The 20,671-nt window shown below is 33.1% G+C and overlaps 1 protein-coding gene across 1 annotated transcript in view; it reads right to left on the bottom strand.

Annotated features, from left to right (window-relative positions):
* The window catches only part of LOC123720346, a 112,019-nt gene extending 97,956 nt beyond the window's left edge, over window positions 1-14,063 (bottom strand). The window contains exon 1 of the mRNA XM_045676910.1: window positions 14,037-14,063. The gene's annotated coding sequence lies outside the window, so the exon portion shown is untranslated. The remainder of the gene's footprint in view (window positions 1-14,036) is intronic.
* Window positions 14,064-20,671: the final 6,608 nt, after the last annotated feature.

Raw genomic sequence — 20,671 nt, 5'->3', positions numbered from 1 at the left:
AAAGCTTTATTCCGTATTATAAATTATACATAAGTCGAGACATAATGTTTTGAAAAGTTTAAAATTAACATAAATTAATTGATTAATGAGACAATTGAAATGGCACTGGACCGAGCACGTGACGAGAGATACCAGGTTGAAATAGACGAAAGTTATTACAGAATTGCAACGATGGAAAAAAGAAAAGAGGAAAAGCGAGAGATGGGATGGGAGATGATATAAAGAGAATAGTAAGTACAACATGGACAAGAAGAGCCAACATCAGAAAAGAATGGAAGCAGCTGGAAGAGACCTGTCTCACAGGACACGATGATTACCAAAAATGGGTCATATGATCTATTAGTTATTTATTTATACTTTGTTACCATAATATACATAATTATACAAACAAAAAGTAAGTAGGTTACATAAGTTATTAGGCAACCGGCGGCTTTATCGCTAACAAGCAAATTCTTCCAGGCCACCCTAATATGGGAGAATAAAAAAAGAAACACCTACACCTAAAGTACAAGAAGTGCATAATTAAAGTTAGGTTATGTAACTTAAATAAGTGTTAATATATTATACTTGTGTGTTGCGTCAGCAATAATGGTTTAATAATAATAATTGAATAATAGCACTATAAGGCTGGAGGTAAGATCTATTAGAAAATACACAAGAAGACACTTGGAAGTTTTTGAGGTATTACCGTCGCATGGGAACATCAGCTGGATCCAAAGAGTAACGAAGGAGTCCTTCAATAATTCGGGATGTCACGAAAGTTTTTGAAGACTGTTAAAATACGGAAAGTTGCATATCTCGGACACGTTTTGCGTCATAATCGATATGACGTGATACAGATTATAATGATGGGCAGACGGCAGATGGGCTGGTAGAAGGAACAAGTCATGGTTGCGAAACGTACGGGAGGGACCGGTATCACATTGGCCGAGGAGCTTTTTAGACCCAGCAATTCAAGTTGTTAAAATCGAACCTTTAGCAATACAGTAGCATCAGAAGAAATATAATTGAATAATAAATCGACGTCCTGTTGACTGCAAATGTATTTTAAAGGTATTCGTCTAAAATAAGAACGTCGTTCCATGAGAATCGTATAATTGTAACTACATATGACGTCTGTAGTTACTCTAAATACGTACAAGTCTTGCTTTAATTATAATATAAAATCCACTGAAGTATCATCAAACAAAATAACTTAATTCCCTATGCAAAGATTACACAACTATCCCAGACTTCCCAGAAATACGAGAAAGGCTATCAGATAACAAACGCTAAATCACAAAATTAAACATTCCACGAGTCGTCGGACCACTAAATTAACTCAAAAGAAAAATACCATACAAACAGATAATCAAGATTGTGGGAAGAAAAAGAGTTAGGTAATTATAAAAAACAAGATTATTATCGAACCTATTTAAAAACAAGTTTAATAATGAACATAGTTATTAACGCTTCTAACAATAATTAGTCGGTGCGATGATGGATTGCCACATTTTTGTTTGTACGCGTTTATGGTTTTAAAATGACATTTCCCATTTATCAAGCTTAATAGGGCTTTTAAATGAGAATTAACATTTGAAATAATGAAGTCGTATAACAAGACTAGGCCTGTTGGCGTATGACTAAGGTACATTACTGAAAAAGATGAAGATTTGTAGTACGACATCTGCCCTAAGTTTTGTTTTATTAGATTCAAATAAAGCTCATAGCTCGAAATTTTAATCATTTAATTTTAAGCAATACTTTGCAAATCACCTAATTTTACAAAAGGTGAATTTTATAACTTTATAATATACTAACGTTGTCCTGTCGTGTGTCGTTGTCACAATAAAAATAAAAATACTAACGATATTAAACTCAATTTTTTTGTTTAATTCACAAACTTTAAAACATTCGTATCGGATTCCTTCATTGTGAAACAGTTAATAAATAATCTAAATAAATTTAATTATTAAATAAATAATCTAATAATTTTATTTTATTAAATAAATAATCTTAAAATACATAAAGATGATTAATGATTACATTTTAAATAATAATCTTCTACCATAGGTATTTGGTTTAAGGTATTCTAAAATGTTTGTTGGTTTGTTGTCATGGTTACAAGGTTACGAGGTAATGTTGGTACAAGGACTAAACATGTACAAGTTATGAAGTGAGGACAGTAGGTTTTGTGGGGTGTGAAAGATATCTTAGACAGAGAAATATGCCTAAAGATAAATTCGTAAATTATGATATTAATACAATGTAAGAAAGACTTTTCCATTACTTATACTTTGATGATATTACGGTTAATATTTAATGTAAATTCAAATTAGCTGTTTTAATAGACTAAGATACAAAACCACAGTGTTTGATGAAATTTAAAAGATTTATTGTTCACTGATGCAGAAACCGCGGAGCGACCGCGAAATTCAAGCATATTTCATTAACCTATATTCCCAACATCGCATAGTTACTGTATAATGCACACATGTATTTAACTCCAAATAAATCACTGTACTGATTATTTTTAGGAAATATAACCAAATTAGCACATATTATGATATTTATAACAGAGACAGCTAGCATCGGAGTCCAGTACTCGCGTTGATATATGTAACGACGTTCAGTTTCGCGGTCATTTGGGGGGAATGGCTTAATTTGGCTCCATGAAGCTTGGTGTGCTCACCAAGGCGGTGCTTCACATTGGGCCTCCGCTTGCAACTATAAAGCGCAAATTAAACAAAGTTCCATTCCAACGACGACGACCAGTCACTCCCTTGGCGTTGAGTAGAGATGTGGAGTCTTTCTGCATCTTCTAGAACGGAGAGAGTTCGGAGGTGTTGTTTGGATTAATAGCTGCAGCTGAGTTTCATCGTTGGTCGAGTTAAATTCCGAAATTCTACCCGTATCACATCGACGACCGTTGATCATAACTGAGCGCTTTTATGGTACTTATTGCCACCCACCAAAAATATGTGGAACCAGCTAATATATTATATATTAACGAGCCGATTCTACTTACATTCCTTCGAGATAAGAGCGTACAAGTTAGGCGTAGGTATCAATTAAGATCTGGTGAGCTCCCTTCCGGTTTGCTCCCTGAACTATAAAAAACAAACCCCGATATGTGTTCCAAATGTAAAGCCTACAATAAACTGAAATAGTTATCAGAGCAGTTGTTCCCCTTTTTGTGGTGGAGAGTTCCAGTTATTTTTACGATGCCGCTCTGAATCTTAATTTAGAACTAAGACAGCCTAACCCAGACTATTAGGCATTCTAGGGTCTGTATATGTCTTTAGTAGTCTAGACCAATCTACTTCAAGTGGTCGAATAGAACTGCGTGTAGTTTGAATTCACTCCAGTTACTCTTTTTTGTAGCATTGACGGAGAGGTTTCTCTATAACTGTGATACTTTTTGACATTCAACAACTTTTGTCTTCAGACACCGTGACCACGCACGCTATAAAGAACGCGAAAAGTCGGGAGAAATGTACAATTATGTAAAATAATTATAAGTTTATAATAATACATAGCTTCAATCCGGTAAATAGGTGTTTTCTTTAAATGACGAAGAGTTAGTAAATTAGCTTAACAAATAACCTTTGCGAAGCTAATTTGTCTAAAAATCTCAACAAAGTAATAAAAGGGCTTAGTACTGTTTTATTTAAATGAGAGAATAAAATAAATACTGTCCAATGATGGCGGGTGGGTTTAGTAACATGACGACAACTCCCAAACAATTCGTATTATTTTGCATTAATTTTTGCGATCTCGGGGAATAGGCTTCGTTCCTTAAATAAAGCTTTTATGAAGTATTTTTGTATCCTCGCCTATATTTATGATAAAATAAGGGACGACTTAATCCGGTTTGAATAATTTTTGTCGGGGATATGAAGACAATTTCGTTTGATACGGACAAAAGATTTAATAGGTAATGCCAACTTCACTCGCTAAGAAATATAAAGGTGCAGTGCAAAGTCAGAGACAACACTAGTGCTCCAGTACTATCGCAAGTGCAAGTGGTTCCACCCCTCGAAGCGGAGTTTGCTGCCTGTTATTTTTATTTAAAAAATGAATTATCTACATTATAACCTCTTTTATTATTACTAGTCTAGTAGTAAGTGAACTGGAGGCAATTCATTAACAATTTGACCAGCTACCATAGGCTCGCCACATATTCCTGTATCAATTATAAAATAAAACTTATATATTCGTTGTAAGTATATATGTATAACTTTGTTAGATTTGGGGACTCTTCTTTCACTTACCTGTGTCAGAAGTCTCAGCTCTTATCAAATATACAACTGACAACATGACGATGCTACAAATTTTATAGACTTTAAAATTGTTTTCACTTACAAAAAATAAGTTACGTGAATGAATGAATGATTTAAAACTAGATGATATTAAAATAAAAACGATACAAATTAAATTAAGATTCTTAAAAGTAATAGAAGACCTCAATGATTAACCGAAGCATTCCTGATACACACATACATATATGTATACACAATCTGTAGAGTAGCTTCAATTTATTGTCACCACGGACGAAGATGGAAAAGGATAAAATTATTTTAATTAGTAGTTTTAAGTAGTAAGTCTTAAGTGCTTAACAGTGGTAAATGGAAAAAAATACACAAGCTTTCCCCATAATAGTGACTGTAAGTATTGTTATTGGACAGTTATGAATGTTAAATATCTAATTATAGAACTAAGTTAGGTATAAATTACTTTTTAGTCTTAAGTTAGACTGGATCGTAATGTTAAATGATTTTTTTATGCTAAAACAATTTAAAAACTCCTATTCAATATCTCATTAACATTAAGATTCCAAAGACATTATTAAAATTCCGAGTATAATAACGAACAAAAATAATAGTCATGCGAGATTAAAATGCCTCATTTATGGTTTTTAAATAAAATCGTTAGAAGATAACCGTATTCCACGGATATTAACACTCAATCGACTCAAAGCGGAAAATTGCCTGGAAGTTTTGAAGTCCACTCAACCCTTGCTCTCTGGAATGGTGGATTTGACCAACAATTTCACAACAAAAACCGCCAAACTCTGACCGCTCGATTGAAACGTCGAGAACTAAAAATATCCTCTGAACAAGCCGACGGTGTTATTCGCGCACGTTCATTAATCTTCATCTTGTTTGAAAGGAATAATTTAAACTATTTAATAATGAAAATATGCTTCATTAAAATTTGCTTTTATGTTCTACGTTAATACCTGGACTTAGTCCTACATGCATATACAATAGCTTAAAATAATAAGATAGATCTATTGCCAACCTTATCTAATTTAATACATTTTTTTTTCTCTTCTTACAGTGGTTGCCTCGAAGAGATTGACTCGAAAGCGATAAGGCCGCCAGTTGCCCTCCTTTTTATGTTCACTTTTTATATTGTAATACAACAAAGTATTAATAAATAAATAAACTAATAATTACCATATAGTGCTGTGATGTTACTAATAATCATCACACCCCACAAAAACATCCACACATACATACTCTTAGATACGTACCCTCACATACATCCCATCAAAACACACCCACACCATGACAGAGCATATTAGATAGTATTTTAACATTTTTTTATATATATATCATGTATTCCATCTTTGGAAATATCATTAATTTAATGGTTTTTTGTTACACAATAAATAAATAATTTAAAACCAATAAGGCATGGCTTATTTGATTGATTTGGAATATGATTTTGGGCATGTCATGCACAAGGAAGCGTGAAACGTCTTCATTTCTAGATTCACATTTACCTGAAAATCATTAGTAAAAGTATTTTGCGCAAAAGTCATCAAGACGTAATTATTGAAGCTCAAAATCAACGATTATTCTCATAGATCGCAGCATCAACGGTTAAGTCGCAACAGAGATTCCAGAATAACCCAACATCACTTTGATGTCTTCATTCTTCGAACGTATAGCTAACAATTTGTCGGCCGCTTGATATCTAAATTAGTATGATTTTTTTTGTTTCGCAAACTGACGTTTCAATTAATGGCGTGTAATTTGGAGATGCGTTAACGCCTCATATCTCCCAGATGACGGCGTCAGCTGTCTACGTCATTAATATATGATTTTTTCTATTATTTTTAAGGTATATCTGATGCATTTATCTTGCCATTCAGTAGTATAGGGCTCTAGTCTCTCTACTTATTTGTTGTGAGGAAACCGAGCATCGCTTAGATCCAAAAGTGACAACGTGGCTAAAATCGAGGGTTACTTGCCTATTTAGAAAAAAAAAAGAATCAAATATGCAAGGGTTGTATCACCAATGATTTTATTATTAAACTTCTCGGTCGGTCTAAACAAAATTTTCCGTGCTTGTTGCCATGGTAACATATATAGTAGTTACTATGGAAACAAACTGAAGGTCTATACATCTAGTCGAATATTAATAAGACAGTATACGTAACGATTCTACTATTAGTATTAAATAAGTTGTGATATGAAATATAAATAAAATGTATTTTGAAACATTTTAACATCTCTTAAATCACGCTTAAAATAGAATGATTAATTTGTCACCAATGTGGTTGAGAAAAAATATATTTTATACAAAGTTTCTCGAATTTACTATTTCTTTAATATTAATTTAAAATTATTAATGAACCAATAAATAAACGCAAAAACCCACGCGACTAGAGTTAATATTCAGTTTGGGATGATTTATGCTTGCTTACAAATCTATAAATTTTTGTGTACAGAATGTACTACTTTTGCGCAGCGCGCTTTTGGTTACTTCGGAACCAATACGATTTAAAGTATATTAATAATTTTAATAAGCTATTTAAAGAATTATGCAACAAGAATGCTTCATTAAACGGTTCATGTAAGATTTTTTTTTTATAAAATAGGAGGCAAACGGGCAGGAGGCTCATCTGATGTTAAGTGATACCGCCGCCCATGGACACGCTCAATGCCAGAGGGCTCGCGAGTGCGTTGCCGGCCTTTTAAGAATTTGTACGCTCTTTTCTTGAAGGACCCTAAGTTGAATTGGTTCGAAAATACTTCAGTGGGCAGCCGGTTCCACATAGCGGTGTTGCGCGGCAAAAATTGCCTTGAAAAATGCTCAGTCGTGGAACGGCGGACGTCGAGGTGATACGGGTGGAATTTTGTATTCTGCCTCGACGTCCGATGATGAAACTCAGCTGCAGGTATTAATCCGAACCACTCCTCTGAACACTCTCCATGGTAAATGCGGTAGAAGATGCAGAGTTACCCCACATCTGTACGCAACGCCAAAGGATCGAGCCGCTCGGAGAGGGATTGGTCATCGACGATTCGAACCACTCTTCGTTGGATACGGTCAAGTGGAAGGAGCTGGTACTGGGGAGCCCCCGCCCAGAGGTGAGAACAGTATTCCATGTGGGGCCGAATTTGCGCTTTATAGAGTTGCAAGCGGTGGCCCGGAGTGAAGTACCGTCTCGCCTTACTGAGCACACCAAGCTTTTTGGAGGCTAATTTAGCCTTTCCCTCCAAATGACCGCGAAACTGAACGTCCTTCGATATGTCAACGCCAAGTATTCCGATGCTGGCTGTGGCTTCAAGAAGAGTGTTTTCGAAAAGAGGAGTAGCGACAAAGGGTATTTTCTTCGCGGAAAGCGCGCTTGTGTCTTCTTGGGGTTAAATTGGACTAGGTTTAGTCTACCCCAGATCTATCACATTTTGATATTTTAATACATGAAGTTTACGACTTTCGTAGAACCGTCCCTGGTTCTAACTTTGCTATTTCGAGCATGTTATCTAATAAAATTTCCCTCGAAATTTTGCTCTTCTACCGTAGTTTCGCAAAGCTAATATATATTTAAAGTTCACTTTTTACGTATAAAGCTTGCCATACAATTTTTAAAGGGTTTTTCCAGATGTATGATTTTAATGTACTATAATATTGGCAAAACATTTTCTAAATAAACAAAAACAGCATTGAGAATCCTTAAAAAAGTTAAGATGAAAGTTCGACGTTGTCTGAAACATTTTTTATTTTGGTAGCCAACAGCTTACATAGAAATTACATTGAAAGAAAACATTTTTTTTAACCGGATTAAAGCTATTTGTATTATTATAAACTTATAATTATTTACGTAATTTTAAAGTTAAATTTTTCCGACGCTTCGCGTGCGTGGTCACGGTGACTGAAGACAAAAGGTGTTGAATGTCAAAAGTATCACAGTTGTGATGAAAATTATGTAAATAATTATAAGTTTATAATAATACAAATAGCTTTAATCCGGTTAAAAAAATGTTATCTTTCAATGTGTAAAAGCTATGTTAACCAAAGACAATACTAGAAATTACATATCAAAATGTGCAATAAATAAACCGCGTATACTAGCAGTATATATGTGACAGCCCCGGAGAGTCCAAAAAAGAGACTACAAAAAAAATGTTTTAAATTACGACAAGTAAACAGCTATTCTTTTGATATATTTTTATATGTTTGATAAAGACTAAAAGAAACTATCTAATTGGTTTCACAATCAATTCTCAATAAAAATTGTTTATTTTATTTGGAGCCTACTTCGTTGTCGTGTCTTCCAGACTTCTAAATCCGGCCCTGATACGATATCTAATATTTTACGTTTTTCATTATTGTCTTTCTTTTATTTAAATCGTGTTGGGCATAATAATAGTTGCTAATGATAAGTATACATGTTAAAACAACCTTGGTCGAAAACCGGAATCTTTATTAAGACATAAATCTTATATTTCGTTCATTTAAATAAAATCACCATTACGTTCCGATCAACTTAAGCGGCTCGAATTGCCAAACAGCCATGGTTCGATTACCGAATCTTCGTTTGTATAAATTTATAGAAAGAATTTCAATTTATTAATATTTATAAATGATTAATTCGTATAAGCAGTTTCCCACGACATCTATTTTAAAATCAGAATAACATTGCAATTTATATATTTTGTAAGATGTTTTTCTATTACAATCTAAACACGGTTATCTTGATTTAATTTTTATACAACAGAAGGCAACTAGTTAGTAATACCACCGAGTATACGCTATTCTTGAAAGAACCAAGTCAATTTGGTTCGGAAATTCTTCGAAGCTGGTTCCTGGTGCTGGATTCAGTGGCACGCTTAAAGTACGTAGGAAAAAACGTCTTTGATTTACGGGTCGAACAATAAATGATATGTATTTTGATCATTCAAACATTAAAAGAGTAGAACTAGCTTTTTAACAACACGTCACTGCACTGGAGCGAATATTATTTGCCTAATACGGATCTTATATGCCTACCTCACATACCTGCATTCTAAAATTATACGTATCTACTGTCTTATCTACGTATATATACGTATGTTGTAGTATCTGTCGTCAAAACAAACAAGGCTTAGTATTGTAACGTATTGAAAATATTGATACGTTTATTGTATGAAAAGCTGATACTGATAAATAGATCGGCACATCAATGATTGATGTAATATGCTAGAAAGGCCTCCTTTCCTCCTGATTGTTCTTTATGATGTATGTGCATACATTAGGAATCTTATTATATTGAATATCATAAGTTCAACTATGAATAACTCAACTTAAATTGTAAAAATAGTTTGCGATTGTAGTCTGTGCCTTAGAAGAATTGGTTATGTGGTTTATCTTGACTTATACAAAGTAAAAATCAAATTTAAAATATTTACAGTACTGCTTCAAACACTACTTTGCATAATTTTTTCCTTCCGATTCCATATCCTACCCACAATCACACTTATTGTCAGATATATACTATAATAACTATAATAAATACTATAATAATAACTAACGTATAATGCAACTGTCTTTATAATTTTCCAGTAATTATTTTATTAGTATAAAACAATTTTTTAATACTGTAATACATATGAGCAAAAAGGTATGTTTGTACTTACTTATAATAAATAATAATAAGAAGGTCCTTTAAGTAGTTAGAATTTTTACACTTTATACATTATTTTCATCTTTTTATTCTACATATCCTATATCCAAGCAACCTTCAGTACCGTCGACGAAACCCCTTGGTGAAGGCCTCCTTTTTCCAACTGACTCTCTCTATTTATAACTATGAAAATAATTAAATTTGACAAAACATAATAAATAAACCTTTCTCTCATTGGCGAAACATACAAACATAGTATAGCAAATAAATATAGAACCAGAAACAATATAAATGAGATTTTATTAGCTACAGTAATATGTGGGTAATATGTAAATAATACTGGGCGGGTCCCAAGTATGCCCATACTTTTAACAGAATCAACTGATGTGGAAAATTGTGTTTTCGTACCTTCAACTTATTCCGGAACATGTGATCTCAGAAATTTTATCTGAAAACTCGTGAAACAGTGTTCGCTCTTGGCACGGTCCGGGAAATTATAAATATATTGTATTTGTAGAATTTATTTTGATGTATTTATGGAATTTAAGATTTAACAAATGTATAATTATACCTATCGCTGTTAGTGTATTATGCTGTAATGTGATATACCTCGATTATGCAGTAATAGATAGGATTTCTATGTGAAATCACGGGCTTGGGTAACTCGGCTAACGTTTCAAAAAACAAAATTAATCAATGAAACAGAAGAAATTCGGAAACCTCCTGGTGTGTGTGATCCACCTGAATGATTGCCCATAAAAAAAATTGTAGTACCCACCCATTTTAAATGAAAAATAAAGCGAACATTCTCAAAACGTTATTCAAAACAAAATAAGAAATAATTAATAAGAGAAGTTGTATACTTTTTTTAGCATCCAGTTTTATGATTAAGTTGTCTTCTGTAATAGGCCTTTCCTATTTAAGACCATCTTATTGCTTGACGTCCCCTTCTTTAGCTTTCTCGATGCGATCCTAAAACATCTTTTGTCCATCTCTTTTCCCAAGCGTCTATAAATTATTCATCATTATCATCAGACTCCTTGGGCATTGGGCTATTTTTGGACGCAATCCTTCTCCTTCCCAATAGTACGCCCTGCACTAGCCTCTCTGTATCCACTGTAATCTCTTTGACGATGTCGTCAGTACACCAAGTCGGTAGGTGGCCGCGCGGTCTTTTGTTCTGCCGAGGGCTCCATACAAGGAGCCTGAGGCCACAAATTATGTATTTTACCTTAAAGTGAACTTCGCTTTTGATCGCTAATACTAAGTCGTTCATGTCTTAGCATTAATTCCAATACTTAAATTAAGGGCCTTTCACCGTAAGTTAAAACATGCCTTATCTTTTCCCTTTTTAACAATCGCACGGTTAAAGAAACGATTCTCTGATAACGTTTTGTCACGGTAATGTTTATTTATTGTTTGGAGATTGACAATTATTGATAAGCACATTATATTTTAAAAACAATATCTCTTTAAAGATTCTTCAATATAACTACATGCAAGCATACACTGCTAAATATGCAAAGTACGGGCTAGTGACATTTCCTATAGAGAAATGATGATAGTAAACAAATTTAAATATAATGCTAGTCCTAGGTAGTATCAATAAACAAATGTCTGTATCTGGATCGTGATAATTTATTAATCTAATAGGCAAGTAGGTGATCAGCCTCCTGTGCCTGACACGTCACCGACTATTTGGTCTAAGGCAAGCCGGTTTCCTTACGATCTTTTCCTTAACCATTCGAGCGAATGTTAAAGTCCATTGGTGCACAGCCGGGGTTTGAACCTCATAGATGAGAGTCACACGCTGAAGCCAACCCTGAATAATCGTAGGTTATATTATTGAACATTGTCCATGGAAGGTATGAATGTAAAAAGAAACGGAGAAGCAGCAGCTTATTCAAGCAGAACAGTTATAACATGAATAGTCCTTTGTAATCAGATTTATACTGTAATCACAGAACAATAAACATATCGTTTACAACCTGTATATAGCATTAGTGAAATTAGTATTGATAGTTCTAAATTAACTATCTCTAGATCAAATCGAATGCTTACATTATCATCCAATTACTGTTTATGTGACCGCATCAATAACCTATAATTAATGGTTAAAGGTAATAATTGAGGTGAGATAATACGAGATTATGTACAGATAATCTTTGATAATAACAATCTCATTAGTTATGTTACATGTAATCCACCTGGAAATAGAAGTTCGAATATACTTTTATCGGGCATTGACAATGATAATTATGCATTATTATTAGGCTTTTTAATTCACGTAATACCTGCAGCTGCTCCGTATAACCTCGACGTCTGTCGTTCAAGATCTGAGCGTTTCTTAAGGCAGAATTTGCAGTGTACCACCACTATGCGGAATCAGCTGCCCACTGAAATATTTCCGAACCAATTCGACTTAGGGTGTACCAATTCATAAGAGGCCGGCAACCCACTTGCCATCCTGCTGTTAATGTGCATGTCATAACATCAGGTGAGCCTCCTGCCCGATTGCCTTCTATTACTTACATAAAGAAAAACATTAGTGATAAACATTGGTAAGTGGATTTTTTTTCCAAAAGAACAGTGTCTTCTCCTTAATAGATGACTGTGGTCGTGATCTTAATTTTAAATTATGTCTTTATGCAAAAAAAAGTCTTCTTCAAAAAAAGCTTCTCAAAGAACAGAATTCTGCTTAGTATACCGTATCAATTTGTTAAATGAGTTGAGATATTTTTTTAATACATAGGTACTAAATTTAAAACGGTTATTAAAAACGAGTATATTTTCTAATTATATGGTACGATATAAATAAAATTCCTTCAATATTTTTGTTGGCGAAATCAAAGTAAAAGGCCTAGTTAAATAAGAAAATTTGGCACGCGTTACTATAATTTGTCAAAGAAAAATTTAATGCTTATTGAATGCTATTTATTTGTATAAGTGGAAATTGAATTCTCTTATTTCAATAGAAATACAGACAATTAATCGCCAACACTTTAAAGAAATCCATAAGGTCCCGACAACGTATAAATAAGCCGTGGTTTCACCTTACCGGCCCTCGTTGACGTGTAAAATATTGTTATCGATAATAAAGGCACAAACAACTTTATATACAAGAATCGCATCACGTCCCAAGAAATTCGAGAACTCCATGTAAGAAATCTCAAAATAAAACAAGAGAGGCATCAAGAATAAATTATAGCAATGTAAAGTATGATAAATGATGTAAAACTTGTAATGGAACAGCTCGTACAGCGGATAACGCAAGTTGCGGCGTTGAACTTTTTAGAATTCTATGACGATCTTAATAAAGTTAATAATGATTTGACACCTGATTTGGATTCAGATGAAGTGGCACACTGTACGCCTCACATTTAGCCCAGCGGGAGTTTCGAACAAGTAAACTAGTATCTTACTAACGTAATAATCTAAGTATCTCTCGACCATGTTAACAAGACACTTTGCATCTCAAATCCAGAGCATTCGACTAGTGTAAGCACGAATATTGGGTGTATTCGAAGTATAATTTGAGTGTCTAGTTGAATTGGACGTCAACATTAATTCATGCGTTCGATGATTGCTCACGATCGGGACGATTATGACGTTACATATAATAATTAAAGATCTGACGTTTTATGACCTCAGGTTAATGAGTAGACGCCTCTAAAGTTTACGGGCTGATAACTATTGTTTACTGTTAATTGTAATTAAAATATGGTCTCATTTTTCACATTTTTAAGATTTTTTTCAGATTTTTAACGTAAATATCACACACTCGTTATTATCGTCTGATGTTTGAAATTTAGAAACTTAAATAAATAAATTCTTGCTTTAGAGATGGAAACCTCTAAGACAGATAAATGATAAGAAGTATTTATTTATGTATTTATTGAAGTTTACGACATAATACTTATTACTATATCTATGGTATATGTTACAATCTATCTTATCTAAAATATATGACAATTTAGGTAATCATAAATGCTAAAAAAAATTAAAAGAAAAATAAAATTATTAATATTTTTTGCTTATTGTTAAGCAAAAGAAATCTCCAGCAAAACGGCGGATTAGATAGGCACTTTACAATGCTCACTTTAAAACTGATTTTTAGTTTGTATTAAAGCAAAGAAATAACCTAGTTCATACTTACAGTTTCAATTTTGGTAGAGCCTGAGATCTCTAAAAATAAAGCAACAATATATCTAATTTACATGTCAAATTCTAAAATAATTTTAAAAAACATATCTAGTCCTTCGATGTAGTACATTATTTATTAAATATTTTATAGATCTGGCGACAGTATTGTTGTAACTAACGAGAAGTTTATAAATTATTTATGCTCTCATAAAACGTCTTAATTAGAAACGTAAATTATAACTTGGATACAATTACATATTCCAATCACACAATCAGCAATAATTTATATTTAAATTCTTCGATTAGCATCAAAAGAGAACCAATGAAATGTAACCAATTCAAGCGAGGCATTAATGCATAGCGAAACTTGTTTTAGGGCAGCGTTTCATTAGCAGCGAGAAGCGATTTCATAAACAACAGCGTATAGATGAGTTTAAAATATTCACTTAAAAACATTCGACTGTAACAATATTATCGAGAATGCGTTGAAAGTGGTTTTGTAACTTTGTTTTTTTAGAAACAAAGACAAGTCTTTAGTACAACTATAAAACAGTAATTGTTTAGGTAGTCATGTTAATAATTTAAACAAAATTTGTAATGATTACCAAAAAGTGGCTTACGGTGATCTTAACGTGTTAATTAACTACCGTTTAATAGGTTTAATTGCTGCTGCGATAACAACACTGAATCAACATCGCTGCATATGCTACTGGACAGTCCGGCGTATGGAGCAGAGAGAGAAGTACGAGCAAAAGCAGAAAACAACTCTGAGAAAAGCTGCATTGCCCTAGTTAATGATGTTCAGCAATCTCTTGTAAGAGAATAAAAATGAAACAGTTTTGCAACCTGCGACAGCAGGTGGGTCATGTCTAATGTCTATAATATCTCTTCATAAAATGGATTTAATTCCCACAAGACTAATCATGACAAATAAAAAATATTGTTATTCAAGCATGTCAGTCGAAAATATATTGTATTAAAAAAAATGAATTTAAAACTGTACTTAATCGCTGCCTCCTCTTACTTTGGACAGATTACCGCGGCTCTAATATGAAGTTCGACTACAAGCGTGAGATTAATCGAAATCGAATCTTAGAAGTCTGTGCTGAGTTCCTAATGTTTGTTTGACTTGTAAATTAGATTCGCTGTCTGCAATATTATGCATAGATTTTATTCCCATCGGATTCTGATCTATTATATTAGTTACCTAACCTTTAAGGACTCCTGTAATATTTATTTTAAACGTGAATATAATTTTTAGTATCTATGATGTTAAATAATATGTTGTAGGATCGAACTAAAATAATAATAACAATTTTATTATTACACAAAAACAATAAAGGATTAGTGCCACAATCCCTGACCTAAATTTTCAGTTGACTAATGAGGTAAGAGACAATATCGGAAGTTAGGACTATATGGTAATATTAACGTATACATATTTGTATATAATAAATTGCTCTGTTTTCAACTACATAATACCTTCGATAAATTTCCAAGTAAGTACTATGAAAAAGCTTATCGAAAGAATAATTTAAGATCAAAAATTACTTCCTCAAATCGAAGTTTCTCAGTTATCCGTCGTTCCCTCATCCAAGTTGTGTCTGAAACAGTCAACATTCAAACTTGTTTGTAGCTATGCAATTAAGTACATTGTTATAATCGGATTGAATCGATCCTACCAAACAAGATTAATATTTCAACACCTGCGTATTTATAGTTTATTGCTTATTTTTGTTAAAGATCAATTACGATTACAATGTTTAATCAACGAAAGTAAATTATTTAATAAAACTGTCTATTTTCACTTGGGTAAACTACGCTTAGTATAACTTATTTTTAACCGACACTATTTATTTTTTGTTACACAAGGCAATCGAGGCTCAACTAATGTTAAGTGATACCGACACTCACATTGCCAGAAGGTTCGACCGTTGTTGACCGTTTAAGAATTGGTACAGTTTTTTCTTAAAGGACCCAAAGTCGAATTGGTTCGGAAATACTTGGTGGTGTGCTGCAACAACTGCTCTAAGCAACGCTCAGTTGTGGAACAAGGGACGCAAAGCTTTTTTGTATTCAAAATAGTTATAAATACAAGAATAAACAATGTTTTTTTATAAAGATTTATCTGCTTAGCCTAGCTCTTCGGACTCAGAAGGCCTAGGCCTCTAGCCCTGTTAAGAAGGTAAAATAAAAATACTACATTCATCCCTGCTATGAGTAAACAAACACTTAGCGGTTTGGCCGCATTTCAGGATGCTATTCTTTAAAAGTAATTGTTAAATTTCTTTCAATCCTTTAGCCAGTACGTGTCATTATCAAGTTTTTATAAGTTACATGTCTCTGTTTCATTTTAAATACCGATTGTATCTTATTACGTTCGTTCGGCTAAGAAACGCACGGTTAAATATTTAATAAAAAAATAAACAAACTATATAAAAGTATTCGTAATCCTGCTGATGGTGAAACAATGGGGATAGGAAAGTTAGGGAAAGATTAAGTTTTTGCAATTAATTAAAATAGTAATCGTGTAACTACTAACTGTAATGCATGCATATATTTAATATTTACGAATTAGTAGTATAACAACCTACTACAAAAAATACTCCAAAGTAATTATTTGAGGAGTGGTCGGCTTTCGGCTTCCAGCTCTTGAATACGCTGGTGAGGCAAGACCTTGAACTTCAAGTCTTAACCTGCTACTATAATCTATATATTTAGACATTTAAATGGTAGATACAGCTGTAGGACATAGGGACACGAAGGGTTGTTAGTCTTCGCCCCTATAGTATATACATATAGTGCCCTAATTTACCATTAGGTACTTTACAGTCATAAATATATAAAGATATTGTCTATGAGCGAGCAGTTTTGGCCTAGTGGTTTCAGCGTCTCTCTTCCCTGAGGTTGTTGGTGACAGCTGTGCCAATACCAATGGAGTTACTGTTTATGTGCATATTATATATATATGTGTTTAACATTTGCTTCAAAACATCCAAATCAAATCAAATATTATTAAAGACGTATGCCATATATATCTGCGGCCAAGACATTTTAGGTTGTTTCAGTGGATTAGAAAAACATGTCACGGTGAGCCGTCAAGTTTCATGGCCCCACAAAAATCATAAGATTTCTCATCAGCAATCTCCGACATTCCCAAGTATTGAACGGGAACCAGTTTTGAACAAAAACGATCCGCTCCCGGCATTTATAATACTTTTTGTCACCTGTCCCTTAGCTATAATATCATACAAACATTCCATACGCAGTACTAACAGCACTTCTTGCAATCAACCTCATTCATAATTTCATTAATCTGATCTTAATGATATCACTTCCTCCAAACAATTTCTTATTTTATTCCACTATTTCGTACTTCAATTTTTATGATAAGATGTACTTAGATGTAAGATGTTAAAATATCTACGAAACTCGTGATTGTCAAAATTGTTTTTCCTACAATAAAGTTCATAAAATAAAATGCGACCTTACGTGAATTACAATCTAGCCTATAAATATTTATGGCTAATAAGTAATATTGTGTTGACTTAATTTTCTATATTACAAGTGAATAGCTTAAACTAAGACAATGTTCATGAACAGTCTTAGGGTCTGTTTCACAATGTACGGATATGTTCTACATAAGTTCCAAATAAGCTATTTATTACTTATTTGTGGGATAAACACTTTTATTGCGTTTCACGGCTGTCAGATAGCGCTATCCGTCACATGAAGTCCATCATACGGTATGAGTCCGATGAAACACGAAGTTTCTTCGAAAAAAACATACCCTCTGTGTTCTAAAATATTTTGATACTATTTTTGTGTGTCTACTGTCGAATAACGCCGCAAGCAATGTTGCGTACTCAAAACGATTTTGTGTACATAGTAATAAATTGCCTCCATCTTATATAAAACTTCTATAAATTCTTTAACGCTTTATTAATTCTTCAAATGGTAAACAATTAATTAATTTACAATTTTATTTTTTTATCATTTTACGTAAATAAAGAAAACTAAAATTCCTGTACCTTAGAGAGGAAGATACGTTATTATACATGTATGTACTTTAATTTGCTAGGACTATATTTCATAGTATGCCAAATCACCTGGTATCGCAGGCTGCAACCATGACTCCATGATAGATCCTCCAGGTACATTATGTGTACGGGGTGTGTTTAACTATTACAATATTATTATTCTAAACTAGCTTAATGTTCTTTAACAAGATATCTTTGTATCAATCTGTTTAATAAAATCGTTACGCTTTAAGCCTAGAATAATAACAGCTATATTCACATGCGCATACGCATTCTTTAAACGTCCTCCTATTTATCATTTTATTTATTTGCGCGTCATAACAAATGATGGTAAAAAGTTCAACATTTGTTTCTAATTAACCGTCGAAATATTCACTGTATATATCTTCTCGGCTCGGGTGTCTGTCTGTGCGTAATTAATAACTACTGAACGTTGTTTCAACACATGCGAGAGTTAACTTTCAGATTTATTATGTTAATGTTTTTTTTGATTATTATAGTGTTAATTGGAGCGCTTACGAGATTTGCGGCATGAATAATGCGTGATGGCATTTTCTCATGATGGTCCATGAGGTCAGAAAATCAAGGTCCGTACCAGCCGCAACACTCAAACAACTAAACTAGACTAAAAACATAGAATTTAACTCCTGCGCATTAAAAGACAAAGCGAAAGGTAGTACAAAAATATACAAATTACTGAGGAAGTAATGTAAAGTAATTTTTATATGATAGAGCAAATAAGTGGGCTCCTACTGGACGCCCAAAAAGGATAGTAATCGCAGCTCATGGTAGTGAATTATTAAATGTCTCTCTTAATCTTGCCCCCTATTTTATAAAAAAAAGTCGCTTCTTTTTTTTCAATCTTTCCCCGTTATCTCTTTTATTTAATCATACCACGTATCTGGTGGGCGTCCTCTCTTCCCCCTTTTTGACCCATCTGTCATCACAAACGTAGGCAATGACCAATTTACCTTTTTAAATGTATTATGAAGTCTGTTATATTTGTAAGGCTTAATACAAAGTTTTTAAATTAGTCTTTAATTTTCACCTCAACAATAGAATTCTCCATAGACCTTTGGCAAGCTCCAATCTTCTTTATTAGCCTTACAAAAAAATATTTGATTTTAGCCTTAGTGTTTCTGAAGGCAATTGTAGCCACGTGGTGCGTGGCCTAATGGCATTTATCATTTTATTTTCCATAGAACATTGGGTGATCAGCCTTCTGTATCTGACGAATGTCACCGGCTTTTCATGTTTGCTTTCACTTCGTTTGTCAGTCAGTGTCAGTGTTGTTTGTTTGCCAATTCCATTTTTGCACAACCTTGATTTGAACGAACGTACTAAGGGTTGAGAGATTCACTAGCTACTATGCCTATGATAAGCAATTTAAATAATAAACAATATTGTTAGTGAAAGTTAGACTTAAAAGTTCATTTTGAAGTCAATGATACATTTTCATATAAAAAGGTATATTCTTGATTTTGTACTTAAAATTAATTACAAAAGAAATATCTAATGAATTAGTACGGTAATATAAAATGTATTGACCGACCAGAGTACAAAAATAAACACAATTACGGCGTCGGTATGTGTTTTATCAAAGACAGGACAGCCGGCCACCTTTATTGATAACGGTCAATATTTGAAAACCCATCAGACAAGAAATAGACTCCTCACTTTACTAAAACAACAATGTTATTTCCCTGTTAGCATATTAATTTTTGATGATTCACTGCTTGGTGTCTTAATAATATATTTAAAACCAGAAATATTAGATTCTTAACAAATGTAAACTTGACTCCTAAACTAAAGAGAGATTTTGATTATTTCAACGATAAAAACTTTCACGGTTTAAAAGCTATCTGATTGACGAACTAAAATTATAAAAAAAAATAGTATTAAAAATTTGTAGTTTATATACTTTTGACGGGATTGTACCGGTTTCACACGACTGGTTTAAAATAAATATAGCCTACCTCACTCATAGACAATATATAGCATTCTAAATGTCAATTGGATTGAATGCCTTGGCAAACCCCGAGGGTCTAAAGACGTGCTAAAGACTCAGATGTGTTAAGTGGCCCACACAAATCTTTCCTCTCAATAATATTAGTTTATATTGAAACATTTTGAACAAGACGTATCAAGCAATGATTCCTTACAATGCACTGGACACCAGATTATCCGGAAGAGACAAATGGGATCAATGTCAAAACTCCATTAAAGATGCTCCTATAGAATCCCCTTTATCGCATACATTAAAAATTGACAGTGCATTAGTAGAAGGATATTAAGTTAACCGTGTAGGTGGGATCAAAAGAAAACATTATACGTTAGTCTTAACTTTTATGATAACGCATATTATAGAAACGCCTTTGCTCTAAAACTTAAAGATTACAACTTTATTTACTGCCTCAAAACGATTGATAATCCATGTCTTAATTAACCTAGAGTGTGGATGGTTTTAATCGAATATCTATCGTGTAAGCTTATTTTAACTTTGTGTAGTTCAAATAAGATTCATATTAGAAGTAAGGCAAAACGGCAATTTTAAAGCAATAATTATTATAACTGAGAAATCAATGGAGGCGGTTTCTTACATGTGTTT

The sequence above is a fragment of the Pieris brassicae genome, chromosome 2 (assembly GCF_905147105.1).
Source record: "Pieris brassicae chromosome 2, ilPieBrab1.1, whole genome shotgun sequence".
Lineage (NCBI taxonomy): Eukaryota > Metazoa > Arthropoda > Insecta > Lepidoptera > Pieridae > Pieris > Pieris brassicae.
The sequence above is the reverse complement of the archived record's forward strand: the minus strand, read 5'-3'. Positions and strand labels throughout refer to the sequence as shown.